Here is a 16795-nt window from a genome sequence, read left to right on the forward strand (position 1 = left end):
AACAGAGATGGGGTTTCACCATGTTGGCCAGGCTGGGCTTGAACTCCTGACCTCAGGTGATCCACCTGCCTCGGCCTCCCAAAGTGCTGGGATTACAGGGGTGAGACACCGCTCCTGGCCTTGAATTCTTTTTAAAGATGTGGGAAAATTCCATCTACAAATTCTGAGTGTGCCTGGGCCTGAGGTTGTCATGAGGCACAGTCATTCTCAGAGATGCAGTCTTCGTCTTTCGAGCAACTCTGACTTTGTGTGACTGTAGAGGTTTTGGAAGTGACACTGCCCTTAATAGTCTTCATTCCTTTGTTGAGGACCTAAAAATCACAGCTGTTAGTTACAGGCCATTAAAAGTGGGTACTAGGTATGATATATTTGTTTGAATATATCTAGGATATATATTTTCAATTTTGGGATGATTTCTTTTGCATTCTTTAGTCTTTGAGAATTTTAAGAAACAAAGAATTTTAAAAGCACAGGTTGGCTTGATGTGCAAGCATACATACATATGTATATTCATATTAAGGGAAAATATGAATAACATTTAACTACTGGTATGACCCAGGCACTGACTAATTCAGAACCAAGAGAATGGATGCTAGCCATACACAATCTAGGTGGCAGAGCTGGCACCCCACAGGCTATTAGCCTTGTTTATTAGTAATATTTTGCTAGTCCAGAAAGAATTAAGTTTGTTTACAAAAATTCAAAAAGATAAAATAACTGTAAACATAAAAAGGTAGGCCGGGCATGGTGGCTCATGCCTGTAATCCCAGCACTTTGGGAGGCCGAAGCAGGAGAATCTTTTGAGCCCAGGAGTTTGAGACTAGACTGGGCAACAGAGTGAGACCTCATCTCTACAAAAAAAAAAATTAAAAAAAATTAGCCAGGTGTGGTGGTGCATGCCTGTAGTCCCATCTACTTGGGAGGCTGAAGTGGGAGGCTCACTTGAGCCCAGGAGGTTGAGGATTCAGTCAACTGTGATCACGCCTCTGCATTCAAGCCTGGGAGACAGAGTGAGACCCTGTTTCAAGAAAAAAGTTTAAAAAATTTTGCCAAAGGAAAGTAGAAAATAGGAAAGGCAAGATGAAGCCAGAGGAGAAATGAATATTTAAAATACACCTTGCAAGGTCTTAGACACTTTTTAGGGACAGAAGGAAAAGGTGCTTCCCATCATGCTCCACCAGGGGGCACTGAACTTGTGACAGTTTATCCTTTTTCCGCGTTTGAAGTCACTCACATTCTCAATAATACACATGACCAGCTAGATGCTAACCATGCATTGACTAAATTAATACCTTCAATCTTTAGAAAAACAGAGCATTTTTTAAGTTGCCAACACAGTATTTCCTGTATGCCTTTTCCCCAGAGGGCAGAGGGAAGAATAGATGAGAAACAGTTCCTCTGAACTGGTAGAGCATGTGTGAGTTCAGCCTAATGTCATTATGTCAGATTGGATCTGAGTTACAGTGACCACTTAGACATCATGCAATTTGGTGATAAAAGAAAGGTCTGTTTTTCAGCTGTGGTCTCTTAACTAGCTACAAATGATCACCAGGCTGACTGCTTCATGTACTCTTTCTCTCATCATCCTACTACACAGATTTGCTTTGTGGAATTTTATTGACTCTATATTCTTTGAAATACTTTGCTTGACATACTTGCTGAGGGGAAAATGTTCTAACAAGTGAATGAAGCCTTAATAGCCTAATGTTAGTACCTCTAAATCGACAGCTCTGAAGAATATATAAAGAATTAATGCACGAAGGACACTGCCTGGCATGTAAGTGCTATAAAAGTAATTGCTTCTATGCTGATCGAAAGAAGCAATTAGAAATACAGTCAGCCCTCCATCCTGGCTAATACGGTGAAACCCTGTCTCTACTAAAAATATAAAATATTAGCCAGGCATGGTGGCAGGCACCTGTAGTCCCAGCTACTTGGGAGGCCTCTGAGGCAGGAGAATCACTTGAACCCGGGAGGTGGAGGTTGCAGTGAGCCGAGATCGCGCTACTGCACTCCAGCTTGGGCGACAGAGCGAGACTCCATCTCAAAATAAATAAAAATAAATAAATAAATAAATAAATAAATAAATAAATACAGTCAGCCCTTCATATCCATGTGTTCTGCATTTGTGTATTTACCTAACCACGGGCTGAAAATATTTGAGAAACAAATGCATCTATACTGAACATGTATGGATTTTTTTCTTGTTATTATTTCCTAAACAATACAGTATAACTATTTATATAACATTTACATTGTACTAGGTATTATAAATAATCTAGAGATGATTTAAAGTATATGAGAGAATGTATGTAGGTTATATGCAAATACTATGCCATTTTATATCAGGGACTTGAGCGTCTACAGATTTTGGTATCTGAGGGAAGTCCTGGAACCAATCCCCCATGGATATTAGGGACGACTGTACTTCCCATTCTCCAGATTAGCCCTCATATTCAAGCCTCAAATAATTAAAGAGATAGAATCACCTACAATTTCAGCAAAATCATTAAAGTTGTTTTTTGTTTTGAAAGAAATGTCAAAAAACAGCAAGACTTCAAGTCTGTTAACTGTTAGTGTTCCAAGTGGTTGAAATAAGAGGATTTATGGAGCCTTAGGGTTTCAGCCTGAAGCCAGAGATTAATGCCAAATGCTTTTCTTTAACCGATATTTTTCTTCAGGCAAAGTCATCCTTGAAGCTACTGGAAAGTCATGGCAATTGAAATACAGAAAGGTGTATATATGTAGGAGTCTCACAAATAGAAGACTTCATGGTAAAATTTGACAAATAATGACTTAAATCCTCTTGAGAACATCTGAGTGAAATTGATGCCTATAAGCCATTTTTAAAAATTAATAACGATAAATAATAGCAACAGCCAACATTTATTGAACACTCAATTTTGTGTCAGGTGCTGTTCTAAATACTTAAAATCTGTTGCATTATATAAACCTCACAATTACTTTACGAGGTAGGTAGAGGTTTTACAGGTGATGAAACTGAATATTTACAGAGAGGTTAAGTAATTTGCCAGAAGTCTAACATGCAGTGTGTGGTACAGCCAATTTCAAACCCAGACCATCTGACTCTGTAACCCTTTATAATTTCCTTACATCATGCCTTCATACACCCATACAGATGAAGACATATGAATCAAACAGCTCCCCACTTTGGCTTCTTGGCTGACCCAATGGCTCATGATAATTAGATGGTGTATGAAACCTACTTACTATAATCAGAATTGGTAGGTTAATCTAAGAAGTCCATGGGTGTGGAAGAATCATGATAAATGACAAATATATTTAATTAGATTATTTTGATGTCCTTGAGGACAACTTTCACACAAAATAAATATTATTTAGAGTTATACTGGATTTTAAAATTAATCTTTGACTCATTAAAGTAATAACTATCCATAATAATTTTTTTCTTAAAAGTTTCCATTTAGCTTAAAATATTCTGACTTTACATATAAATCTAGGAAATGTCAACAATTACTTCTAAGAAAAGCTTTATAACTTCTTAGACCTAACTTATACATTACAATTATCCTAAGCATTTAAAAATATCATTAATAAATTCCTTTTAAGAATTTTGAGGCTGGGCACAGTGGTGCATGCCTGTAATCCTAGCAGTCTGGGAGGCCAAGGCAGGAGGATTGCTTGAACCCAGGAGTTTAAGATCAGCCTGGGCAACATAGGAAGGCCTCCATCTCTCCAAAAAAAAAAAAAAAAAAAAAAATTAGCCAGGCATGGTGGTGCATGACTGTGATCTCAGCTACTCAGGAGGCTGTGGTTAGGAGGATTGCTTGAGCCTGGGAAGTCAAGGTTGCAGTGAGTCGTGATCGCGCCACTGCACTCCAGCCTGGGAAGACCCCATCTTGAAGAAGAAAAAAATAATTTTGACAAAATTCTTCAAGTATTTAAATAACTCTCATTGTCTAATGGAATAAAGTATAAATATAGTAAATTTTGAGTTCTCACAATACTACAATAGTATTTATGAACTTAAAAATTTTTATATGTTTATATTAAAAATCGGACCGATACATTTTTAAAACTAAAATGTGCAAGATGGAAACTATGCATCAAATTTTCTCAATAAAAAAATGAACTATACACAATTATTACGAGTATAATTAACTTCAATACCTCTAATCTTAATTATAAATTTCCTCAGTTTAAAGTCACTTATTCCCAACAGATAGTTTTATCACCTCAAGAATTTAGAATTTCTTTCCCAGGTAAACTTGGGGTTATCTTCTCAGCCAAATGAGGTTCATATTTGTCAAAGATTTGGGAGTACTGTGAAGTCTGCAGCTGTAGGAACCCAGGTGTTTTTTTGAATAGAGGTAGAATTCTTTTTATATTGACTATGCTCGTGAGGACCTCAAATCTATTTCTCCAAGTGAGTCCCTGGGATGTAAGTTATACATTCCCTCATTCTCAAAGCTGATTTATATCGACAAACTTCACCTAAGTTGCCTCATTATTTGATTAAACCAACGAATTTATTGACTGTTTGATACTGTTATTCTTTTCAGATTTTTCCTATATATCAACACAACAACACTTGCAGATATTTATGTGATATCCCATCTCATTCTGAATATCTCTGAAGTCTTTTGGTAAATTATCAAGTGAAGCTAAGGACATATATCTATTTTATTTTAATTTAAAATATATCAATGTACAAGTATTTGCCAAAAAGCATGGGCTTTTCTTTGAATAAGGATATACTAAAAGAGTTTGTCCTTCTTGCATAAACCATAACAATGGTGCATTCTTTGTGATATTCTTTTGGAATAAGGACTTAAAAACACTTGTGAGGCAATCTGAGTTCAGGATCACTCTAGATCGTTGCAATTTCCCATCCGCATGTTTTACAACAGTTTTTCAATTTTTTTTAAGCGGTTTGCTTTTATCATGTCTTTCCAAGGCATTTCAAACTTAGTTTTCCTGTAAGCAATGTTTTTCTTTTTATTATCCTATTCAAGAAGTGTATATAATATTTTATCAAATTAAATAATTACAAATAAAAATCAATAACACAACTGACTCCAGATGGTCATACATGCTAACTTACAGGAGGAGTAATGTACATGTGTATTATCAGAGAAAAGCCTTTAAGCTATGAGCACTTAATGTCTTTTGTAGAGGAAATGGAAAAATATTAACTCAAGAAGAAACAGAAAATCTGAATAACAAGTAAAGAAATTGAATTATTAATTAAAAATCCTTCCACAAAGAAAATCCCAGGCCTGGAGGCTTCACTGTTTAATTTTATCAAATATTTCAGACAAAATAATGCCAATCCTCACAAACATTTTTAGAAAATAGAGGAGGAGGCAATACTAATTAATACATTCTATGAGGTCATTACAACTGCAATATCAAAGCCAAAGAAATTGTAAGAAATGAAAACTACAGACCAATATCTCTCATGAATATAGACAAAAATGTTCTTAATACATTATTAACAAATAGAATTCAGCAACATATAGGAAGGCTAATATACCGTGACCAAGTGGGATTTAGTCTAGGAATTCAGGGTTGGTTTAACATTTGAAAAAATCAGTTAGTTTAATGTACCGTATTATAGGAATAAAGCACAAAACCATATGGTGATCTCAACAGACTTAGGAAAAGCATTTGACCAAATCTAATGCCTATTCATAATAAAAACTCTTGAAAAACTGGCAATACAGGAGAACTTTCCCCATTGGATAAAGGGTACTTATATGTTTAATAGTGAAAGACTAAAAGCATTTTCCCAATTGGGAAGAAGAAAGTAAATGAGTCCTTTTAATAAGATATTAAGATACTATTTGAAGATGTGATATTGTATGTATAATATTCGAATGAAGCCAAAACTACTAGAGCTAATAATCATGTTTACAAAGGTTGTAGGATAGATTAATATACAAAATTAATTGTATTTCTACATACTTCCCAAATTGATCTATATATTGAATGCAATCCCTATAAAAATCACAACAGATGTTTTTATATAAATTAAAAAGCTTTTTGAAAAATTTATTTGAAAATGCAAATAAAATAGCCAAAACACCTTTGTAAAAGAACAAAGTTGGAGGACTTATTTAACTAGATTTCACAACTTATTATAAAGCTATAGCCATCAAGACAATTTGGTATTGTCATTGATATGTTTGGCTGTATCCACACCCAAAATGTCATCTTGAATTTTAATCCCCATAATCCCCACATGTCAAGGGTGAGACCAAGGGTGGAGGTAATTGGAACATGGGGGCAGTTTCCCCAATGCTATTGTCATGATACTGAGTGAGTCTCATGAGATCTGATGGTTTTATAAGTGTCTGGCATTTCCCCTGCTTGCACTTCTCCTTCTGGCCACCCTGTGAAGAAGGTGCCTTTTTAACCCTTCGCCTTCCATCACAATTGTAAGTTTCCTGAGGCCTTCCCAGCCATGCACAACTGTGAGTCAATTAAACCCCTTTCCTTTATAAGTTACCCAGTCTCAGGTATTTTTTCATAGCAGTGTGAGAACAGACTAATGCAGTCATAAAGATAGGAATATAGATTAATGAAACAGAATTGAAAGTCCAGATATAAACTCATATTTATAGTTGATTAATTTTTTTAAAAGGTACCTGTTTCAATGGAGAAAGGATAATCTTTTCAACAAGTGGCACTGGAGCAATTGGATATCCACATATAAACAACAACCAAAACAACAAAACAAAAACCAAGCCAAACCAAAAAATCCTTAGATTTTTACCTCATAACATAGACAAAATTAACTCAAAAGATATTGAAAGGAGGAAAATCATTTCTTTTTTCAGTCTTCATAAATTTATAGCTGGAGCAGATTCCTGTTAATTAAAGACAGATTAACAAGAGAAGAAGAAACATTTTTATGTTTAATGCATACTGTATGTACATCATGTGGGAGGAGCCTCTCAAAAGTCTCTCACAAGGTAGTGGCTTGGAGCTCTGCCTTAAATGGTATTTTAACAAAGAGCCATAAATTCTACAGTGATAAGACAAAAGGGTTCCTTGCAAAGGCAGAAAACCTGTGGGAAGGTAGTAAACTTTTTCCCAGATTTTCCTAGCTCTGCTGGTGCCAGCTTCTGAGCTAAGAGCTGAGTTATCACCAGTAAAGACAGAATTTGCATCTCTGTCTTCAGGAAGGAAGGAGAGGGAGCAGGTAGAAAGATATTTTGTCTTTGTGAATTGCTGTCCCCATCAGGCAAGCACAGGGAGAGGCAGATGCCCTTCTGTGTTTTAGTCTTCTTCAGCTCAACAACCTTCGGTATTTTAGAAAGAAATATTTTGGTTTTCTTTAGTGTTATTGACTTAAATGTAAAATTTTTGTTGAAACAAAAAATTTCTAGGGGAAAACACAGGAGAAAATCTTTGTGCTCTCAGGCTATGCAAAGGATTCTTAGACATAAAAGTTGGAAGAGCCATTAAAAAAAAGAAATTGCTCAATTAGATTACTTTAAAATTAGAACTTCTTGTGCTTCAAAACGTAGCATTAAGAAATTGAAAAGACAAGTCACTTCCTGGAAAAAATTATTTGCCAATTATCTATCAGATACAGGGCTTGTATCCAGACTAAACAAAGAACTCGTGCAACTCAATAAAAATAAGAGAAACACCAAATTTACAAATGGGTAGGTTCAGAAAAGATTCTAATGAGTGTCACCTACAGGAACAGCTACCACTATGCAGTTACAGGGATCAGCAGACACTGATGGGAGCACCTCTAGGACCCACATAAAGACCTGCTGTTAGCAAGAGGAGCCAAGTGGAAAGCATCTTGTGAGGTTGCTGGGAGAGGCCCACAGTGATCAATGCATGCTGTTTGTGAACAGCAGCAGGTGGTAAAAACAGATGGTGTTGAGTGTGTAATGTGGGTGGGAGTACCTTCTTGCTCACACAACCCCAGCCAACTGTCATCACCATCATGGGCCATCCTCCAAGAAAAAAGGGGGGTTAGCCCCAGTTACCTATTTATGTGTGTGTGTGGTAGGGAGAGGAGTGGGAACATAGGGATAGTTGGTATTTTAGTATACATTTCACTGAATATAAAGAATAACAACTTCCTGCCTTGATACCAAAAGTGGTTTCAAGCCCAGAATCTCTGAGTAGATACATATATTAGGCATCTAAATACAAAACAAAACAAACAACCCCTCCCAAACAAAACAAAAAACGGTATAAATTTATGTGAGAGAAGTCTAGGACCTTTGAGTTTCAACCAAGAAAGACTTCAGAAGTAGTAAATAAGTCCTGATTGTTTTTTTCTTTGTCCCATTTATTCTGCACAATAATCTCATGGAATAGGTATATTGCAAGGCAGAAAACAGAGACTCAGGTATATAAATTAATGTATCCAGGATTGCACAAGGAGCAAAACAAAAATACAGTTTTGGTTTCCTGACTTCAAATCCTGTGCTTCCATTCTGCCAAGATCTCATATTTTTTGACAAGTAAGATCCAGGAAAGATAATTTCATGTTACTTAGCAACACACAAATTGGAAATGGTACCTTTAGCCTTGGCAAGACATATAGTGGCACCCCAGTGGGAGTGGGCCTTCTGGGATTCTCTTTTGTGCTTGTGAATAAGACATGCTGTTTATATTTTGGAAAAGTCTTTCTGAGCCCCAATTTTCTCTAGAAAATGAAGATAAATTATATTTTACATTAATTAATTAATTATTTTCTGTCTCCTTTACTAGAATGTCACCTATATGAGAACAGGATCTTTACCCTATTCCCTTCCCATAGCACTGAATAAGGACATTTTGTAAATATTTGTTGAATTTGTGAAATAAATGACTATACTTTGTACTTGTCACTGTTACAGTAGGTAGCTAGTCAGACATGAGCGGGGCAGGAGAGAGGTGTCATGAAACCATCAGGTGACAGTCAGGTGGTTGGAAAAATATCTCTCTAAAATAATAATTGGTCACAGCCCATGCCAGGGAAAGGCAGATTCCCAATAGACAGAAAGAAAACCCCGAAACTGGTAATCAGCAGCTTCCCAATAAGATCTCAGGAGCTGAGAGAGTGGACTTAAGCATGCACATTAAGGCAAAATGTTAGAGTTTAAGTGATATATGACCTTCCTCCAGGAACAGGGAAAAACTGCCTCAAGTAAGGGAAAAATGCCTTAAGTGAGCAAGCGTACAACATCAGTAAATCCACTTGGCCCCTCCCAAGTGCTGGTAGGCCACTGCTCATGCGGACAGCCCATCCCAAGGGAAGAATCAGGGTAGAAGAGAAGCAGACCCCCCAAAAGCATGCCAACATATAAAACCCCAAGTCAAAGTTCAAACTATGCACTTGAGTGTCTCAAGTCGCCCACTTGTCCCTCTTCCAAGCATAGTTTACTTCCTTTCACTCCTGCTCTAAATTTTTTTTTTTTTTTTGAGATGGAGTCTCGCTCTATAGCCTGGCTGGAGTGCTGTGGCAGGATCTCTCAGCTCACTGCAACCTCCGACTCCCTGGTTCAAGCAATACTCCTGCCTCAGCCTCCCGAGTAGCTGGGATTACAGGCACATGCCACCACACCCAGCTAATTTTTGTATTTTTAGTAGAGATGGGGTTTCACCAAGTTGGCCAGGATGGTCTTGATCTCCTGACCTCGTGATCTGCCCTCCTCGGCCTCCCAAAGTGCTGGCATAACAGGCGTGAGCCACCGCGCCTGGCCTCTAAAACTTTTTAATAAACTTTCACTCTGATCTAAAACTTGCCTTGGTCTCTCACTCTGCCTTATGCCTCTCAGTCAAATTCTTTCTTCTAAGGAGGCAAGAATTGAGGTTTCTGCAGACCCATATGGGTTCACTGCTGCTAACATCACCTGAGTTAGTTTTTCAGGGCTGCTGTCACAAAGTGCCACTAACAGAATGGCTTGAACAACATGAATTTATTGCCTTATAGTTCTAGAGGCTGGAAGTCCAAGATCAAGTTGTCAGCAAGGTTGGCTCCTTCCAAGGGCGGAAGGAGAAATAGGCTCTTTGCCTCCTTCTTAGTTTCTGATGATTTGCTGGCAATGTTTGGCATTCCTTGGCTTCTGCTGCATCACCTTGATCTCTGACTTTGTAGGAAATCAAAATAGTTTACCTCAAAATATATTTCTTTGATATATTTCAAAATGGCTGCCACAGTACCAGCTGACTGAAATTGCCCTGCAATGCTGTCTTTTGTGGGGGAAATTTGCATCTGTAGAAACACTCCGTTAATGCAGCCAAGGCTTCCCTTTCTAGGCCTTCCCAGGATCTAGGAAAGATTAACTGAGATGATGACACCTTTTAAGGCCTGAAAAAAATGTTTTCCAACTATTCTACCTGAGGGCTACTACCTGTGAGGCTTCATCTACATAACAAGACCACCTTCGCTGGACAAGCCTCTTCCTTTCTCCCTCCCATAACATGTCTTGCCACTAAAACCTGGTTTACCAACAGAACCTGGTTTTGGGTTTTTGGCCATGCTTTTTCTCATTCTGTCTATATTCTCAAAATAATATATATGCTTCTGTAACTTGTTGGGGAACTGAGTCTTGATTCTGAAAGCTCCCATGTATACAGTTAAATTCATGTGCCTTTTCTCTTATTAATCAATCTGCCTCATGTCAGTGATTTTTTCAGCAAACCTTTAGGGGGCCTTGGTGCCCACAACTTAATTTCCACATGACATTTTCCCTGTGTGTGTGTATGTGTCCAAATTGCCCTTTGTTCTAAGAAATTACAACAGTTCTATTGGATTAGGTATCCTTATAGGCCTAACCTACTCCAGAATAACTTCATTTTAACTAATTACATCTGCAATGACCCTGTTTCTAAATAAGGTCACATTCTGAGGTTACTAGGAGTTAGGATTTCAACATATGAATTTTTGGGGACACAATTCAACTTATAACGTCACACAAACACACAACTGAATAAAATATAGTCCTTGCCCTTAAGGCCCTCACAAAGTTCCAAAACATGACCTAAGAAGCAGTTCATAGGTTTCAAGTAACAAATGGATTTTGTGCAGTTAGAGGACCTTTTAAAATTTTAAAGTAGACTTTTAGAGTAGTTTTAGGTTCACAGCAAAATTGAGAGGAAGTTTTAGAAATTTCCATGTATCCACTCCCCCCACACATGCATAGACTCTTCCATTACCAACATCCTTCACCACAGTGGTACATTTGTTATAATGGATGAACGTATATCATTATTACCGAAAGAACATAGTCTACATTAAGGCCTGCCTAATTGAAACAGAGTTTTGAACTGATTTGGTTTTTACATTTTAGGAGAGAAAAGCAAGTGGCAGATTATGAGGTGAAAAGTATAATGCATCAATGCTTATTTTGAAAATAGGCATTGTTAGGTTAAAATGAAATGTGCACATGGGACTGAATGCTCCTAAGTTCCTTTTCCTTAACAAAGGAAAAATGCATCTAATTCAAATTGATACAATTTTGGAAATAACCATGGTTACTAAAATGGATGCACTTTACACTGATTGAGAGAAAGCATTATGACAATAGCTGCTTTTTTCACAAGGGCAAATCTCTTCATGCAACTAAAAATTAAAGAGTCAGCCTATGATTTTAAGCAACAAATTTCAGCCTGAGACTATTCATTTAAGCTAAGCAACATGAGGGCTGCTGAGATTTGGTAAACACACAGACGTGTACTTCAATGAGGAAACTGTGTGATGAAAGCATGACACAATGGTTTAGAGAAGTGGAATAATATGTTTTTATTTAGTACATTTATTAGATATGGATCTAGAGAATGGTATGATATCACTAATTTCAGACATAAAGACTGTTAGACAGAAAGAAACCTGAAGTTCTATTAACTGAGTTGTTGTCCACCATTATTACCACAGGGTATTGATTTTGGGAATATCCACAAACTACAAATACATTTTGTGAAAGAAAACTGACGTTTATCACTCTTAATGAGTTTCCAAAAGCCTGGGGTTGTATAAAAGTGAAATTCTTGTAGTTGCAGGTGATGCTATCACAGAGCCAGGGCCTCTGGAGCTCTGTGGCTTTCTCTGGCTTCCTGAAGGCCAGGGGCACAGGACACAGCCATCCAGACCACACTGGCTGCTTTGCTTGAGTTTATACCTCACTTGTGGTGAAAGTCATTTACCTTATGTTAGCATCTGTATTAGTCTGTTCTTACACTGCTATAAAGAAATACCCGAGACAGGGTAATTTATAAAGAAAAGGGGATTCATTGGCTCATGATTCTGGAGGGTGTACAGGAAGAATAGTGGCTTCTGCTTCTATGCTTACAAACATGGCAGAAAGCAAAGTGTAAAATTATGGCAGAAGGCAAAGGGGAAGCAGGCATATTTTTACATTGCTGGAGCAGGAGCAAGAAGAGATGCATCAAATAGGATGCAAATACAGAGTGTTGCTTGATTTTTTGTGTCTTTATTTAATAACTTTTTCAGCAAATATGCATTGAGTGCTATCTATGCGCTATCTTCTTTGAAAATCTTTCTTACTTAATTTTAGGGAACTCTCCTAACATGATAGGAGGATGTATTTTAAATACTAGTCACAATGCACATACTAGAGAATATATATATATATGTAACTGACCACTTTGTACTTCTAAAAATAACACTTTTATAAGTTTTGGTATGCACACATACATATACACAGGACTGCAGCTATACAAAATTTTCATTTACAGCCATGGTTTATTTTATATTATGTTTGTTGCTTATTTCTATTATTTTCACAATTATTTGCATTATGGCTGAGTTAGCTATTGCTATGTAAAAAAGAATTACAGAATCCCAATGACATTAACAATAAACACATACTTATGCTCCAGGTCTACTGGTCTGTTTCATGTAATCTTTTAATCTCCTTGGACCAGCAGACTCCCGGATGCATGTTCTTGTCATGGCAGTGTCGAGCTGCAAAGGGGCATGCAACACATCTTAAGGCGTAGATGTGGAATGGATGCAATGTCACTTCCAACATGTCATTCCATTAGCCAAAATATCCAAGACATGGATACAAAGAGGAGGTGAAGATTTGAGGCCAATAATACAATCTACACCATGGCCTAATATTAAAAAGCAATAATTTGTCTTTTTATATCACTAAAGTGTTCGAGGAAAGTGCTTTCCAATTAGGAAAGGAATCATCATCATCGTCATCACTGTTGTCATCATTATCACCATGATATCAAACACATATCATGCCTTCCATATCTCACACACTCTTCTAAAGCTTTACATTTAATTTTTACACCACTCCTATGACATAGTCACTAGCGCTACCTCCATTTACAGCCAAGGAAATGGAGGCACAGAGGAATTAGTAAAAATGCTAATTTTTCCTAGGAACTCAAGACTATCTGGATGAATTTCAAACTGCACTATTCTAGCGCAGACTCATGTATTGAAGGATGTGGTAATATTTAACTTCTGTCTACCTTCAAAGTCACAGAGAGAATAAAAAGCCCTACAATGGAGTAGCCATACCACACCAGTGGGTTCTGCTAGTTACCTCTCCAATTCAGTGGCTTAGTTAATCAGATACTCTTCTGGAATGTTAGTTCATTTTACCGGCGGTAAATGAGGGAGTCAGGACCACCATTCATTGTTATTCTTTTCTTTCTTAGTGATTGTTTTGTTCATCCAGTATATTTTCCTTTTAGCACACTAATGGGATTTCACTTAAACATCTTTTCTAAAGATTTTTTATGCCTTTTACATTCAATACACTAATAAATCCACTGGTACTATCTGAAATACTTAACCCTTTATTGTACAGAGCATGACAAATTTGTTCTTTGGCTATAGGAGTAACCCAGCCTAGAGAGAACCAGAAAGCCAAGGCCAGGGAAGAGTGGGGAAAAAAAATAGATTCCTAAAGCATTTCTTTCCATTTAGAATCTAGGAATGAAAACATAGGCTAAATCTGGTCCACTTTGAGAAATTACCCTCAGTAGTTTATTTAAAAAAACAACAAGGCTTCAAAGGAGTATGTGAGAATACATAGATTCACATTTTTTGGTATGTCTTTATATATCATCAATTTTATGGGATTTAAAAAGTCCTCTAATTCAGTTTTAGATGTGATTCTCAAACTTTTTGACTCAATTTTTGTTCCTATATATCCCGTGTATTCAAAGTTTTTCGCTGCATGTATTAAGTTATATCTTCCCCCTGTTATTTTCATTCATAGGCATTTAAGAATTATTTATACATTCAGGAATTAGGATAACACTTGCTAATTTGTTCAGTAACAGGCATGTTGCTCAGCATGCTCTGTATGCCAGGGGCTGAGCTGGCTGCTAGAGTCACCAAGTGCACAAGGCTCAGGCTCCTTTTTTCCAGAGAAGTGTTTTAGGACTTACCTTGGAATCTGACCTTGATGCTCCAGTCATTTGCAGGTTGGATAACATAGACTTCACCTGAAAGGGAATGCTGTGATGTTTTATAATAGCAAGCAAGAGTTACTCTTTTCAGGCTCTTCCCAAACCATAAACAATGTGCCACTCACTAGAAATGTTTAGCAAATGCATTTGATAATGATATCATTTTGGAGAGTTTTCCTATTTGAAATCTTTTGGCTTCTCAGCTTTAACTGCAGTGATAGCTACTGGATTACAAGGTAGCGTTTCATGACAAGGTGGAAATGCTCTCTGATGAATACCTGTGTCCCCCACAACACTAAGCTAGACAGCAGAAGGAGGAAGACAAATGCTGAGTGAGGCTGGGCACAGTCTTGCCTTTTCCTTGGCACTGATTTGCTTTGGTAAAACAGACATCATTTTTAAAATTCAAAACTATTTATTGACTTCTTATTGTAGACTGGACACTGAGGTAAACATTGGAGATAAAAAAGGGGAAAAGAGGTGTGATTCTTGACTTCCTGGAGCTTTCACTAGGGGCTAGAGAGGAGAGGGAAGGTAGCAGTTACTAAGTAGATAAATGGACACATAAATAAAACAGTTTTAAATTGTGATCTATGTAAAGAGAAACCAAAGGGGCTATGATATGGGATAATTGGCCAGGGAGAGCCAAAGGGGGATCCTTGCTCCTGGTGCTTGCTTCTTAGGGGTCTGTGAATGACGCCCCTCCTCGTGCTCAGATAAGAAATCACCTAAAATAGTTGCTTTAAAAAATGATGGATGAAACAATGGTTCATGCATGAGGTTCTCTGGAGACCTTGACATTCTGCTCTCTCAGTCCCAAACAGAGGAAGCCTTGGCTTTCCTGCAAAAGAGTAATGCATTCTGAGGTCCTGTTGAGCTGACAAATAGCTTTTCTTCAATTTAAATAACTTATGGTATAGAGACAATGACTTCTGTGGAAATGTTTCTGAAAGCTCAATTATTAAAAGAAAAATTACTCACAGCTAGAACATGTTTTTAGTTTTTAATATGTTTGCATGTGTCCCATACTGAACTAGTGTTACACAAATACTCCTATACTGATCACATAATAACATAATATTAACATGACTAACTAATTCTTCCTATCATTATGAGCAACTTGGTTTAGGTTAATTAGCACAATGCTAAACACATAGAAGGTATTTTAAAATATTTGTTTGTTGAGTGCTGTGACACCTGAAGAACTTGAAGAATGAAACCAATGTACTTTAGCCCAGACCCATCGTGGCTGGATAAGTTCCCAGTAAACTGCCTTTCTGCCAATTCTTCTCTAAGAGATTTCTTTAAACAAGTAGTGCACGTACACACACATACTGTTTTTCAGGAATATCTGTATTACCTACAAAATCAGAAAATTTAGAGCAAAATTTAAGACAATTTTTAAAACATAGATGAGCTGATTTTATAAACCTCTCTCTTCTAGAAGGTGGATTTTAGCATATTGCTTACAGTGAGAGCCACTGAGCTATGCCGATAGGTGGTCGCATGCTATCCTGCCTACTGAGTGTTGACTGATACACAGCCAACTGGACAGGACAGGGCAGGATGGATCAGGTTGTGGAAGCCAAACTATGAACCCACACCCACCCTTTCCTTGCCTGAACACAAGGCTAGAAGTGGATAGCCTCACTAAAGGAACAGAGCTTGTCTGCCTTGGGTCTAACCAAGGTGAAGTTATGGCAGAGTTTTCCCACCTGTGAAGTGGGTCTACAGATTATCAAATCCTGTGTCTCCCCTCACCTACCTCTAGTAGAGTCATTGACAGAATACCTCTTTCTTGCTCTATCATTAGCCCAGGGTGACTTGTAGAAGCACTGGCTTTTCAATAGCTAGAACAAAAGAAGGATGGAAATGGGAGTTGCAAAGAAATATCCTGATAATGTTTTTATTTCCTTCCTCCCTTCTTCTCATCCTCTCTCCTTTCTTTCCTACCTTTCCTCATTTTTGCAAAAGCATGGCGTACCTACTTGCTTCTGTCATCCATTGGGAATGAGCAAGGCTGCCAATGATAAGACATTTACTGGTCTATCGGACTTAGCACCTTTCTCTGATTATGTGGCCACACCAACACAGGGATATTCTCACTGGCTGTCCTTGGACAAATGGGCAGCAGGTCTCAGCAGCCATGTTGACTGACAATAATGCACTGGTCAGTCTCAGCTGAAAGCAACTCTCAGCAAACAAACAGGGCCTGGGTCCAAGACAAACTTATATAATTTTCAGACTCATTGGAGGTGTATAATTAAACAGATGCTGAGGGCTGGCTTTTGACAGGTTATGTCCCTCAAGTGAGTTAACAAATAGTAAAAGCCTTCCCTGTAAAATGTAAAGTGAACCCTTTTTGCTATTCCTTTCCTTGGTCACACACAAACTGCAG

The sequence above is a fragment of the Pan paniscus genome, chromosome 15 (assembly GCF_029289425.2).
Source record: "Pan paniscus chromosome 15, NHGRI_mPanPan1-v2.0_pri, whole genome shotgun sequence".
NCBI lineage: Eukaryota > Metazoa > Chordata > Mammalia > Primates > Hominidae > Pan > Pan paniscus.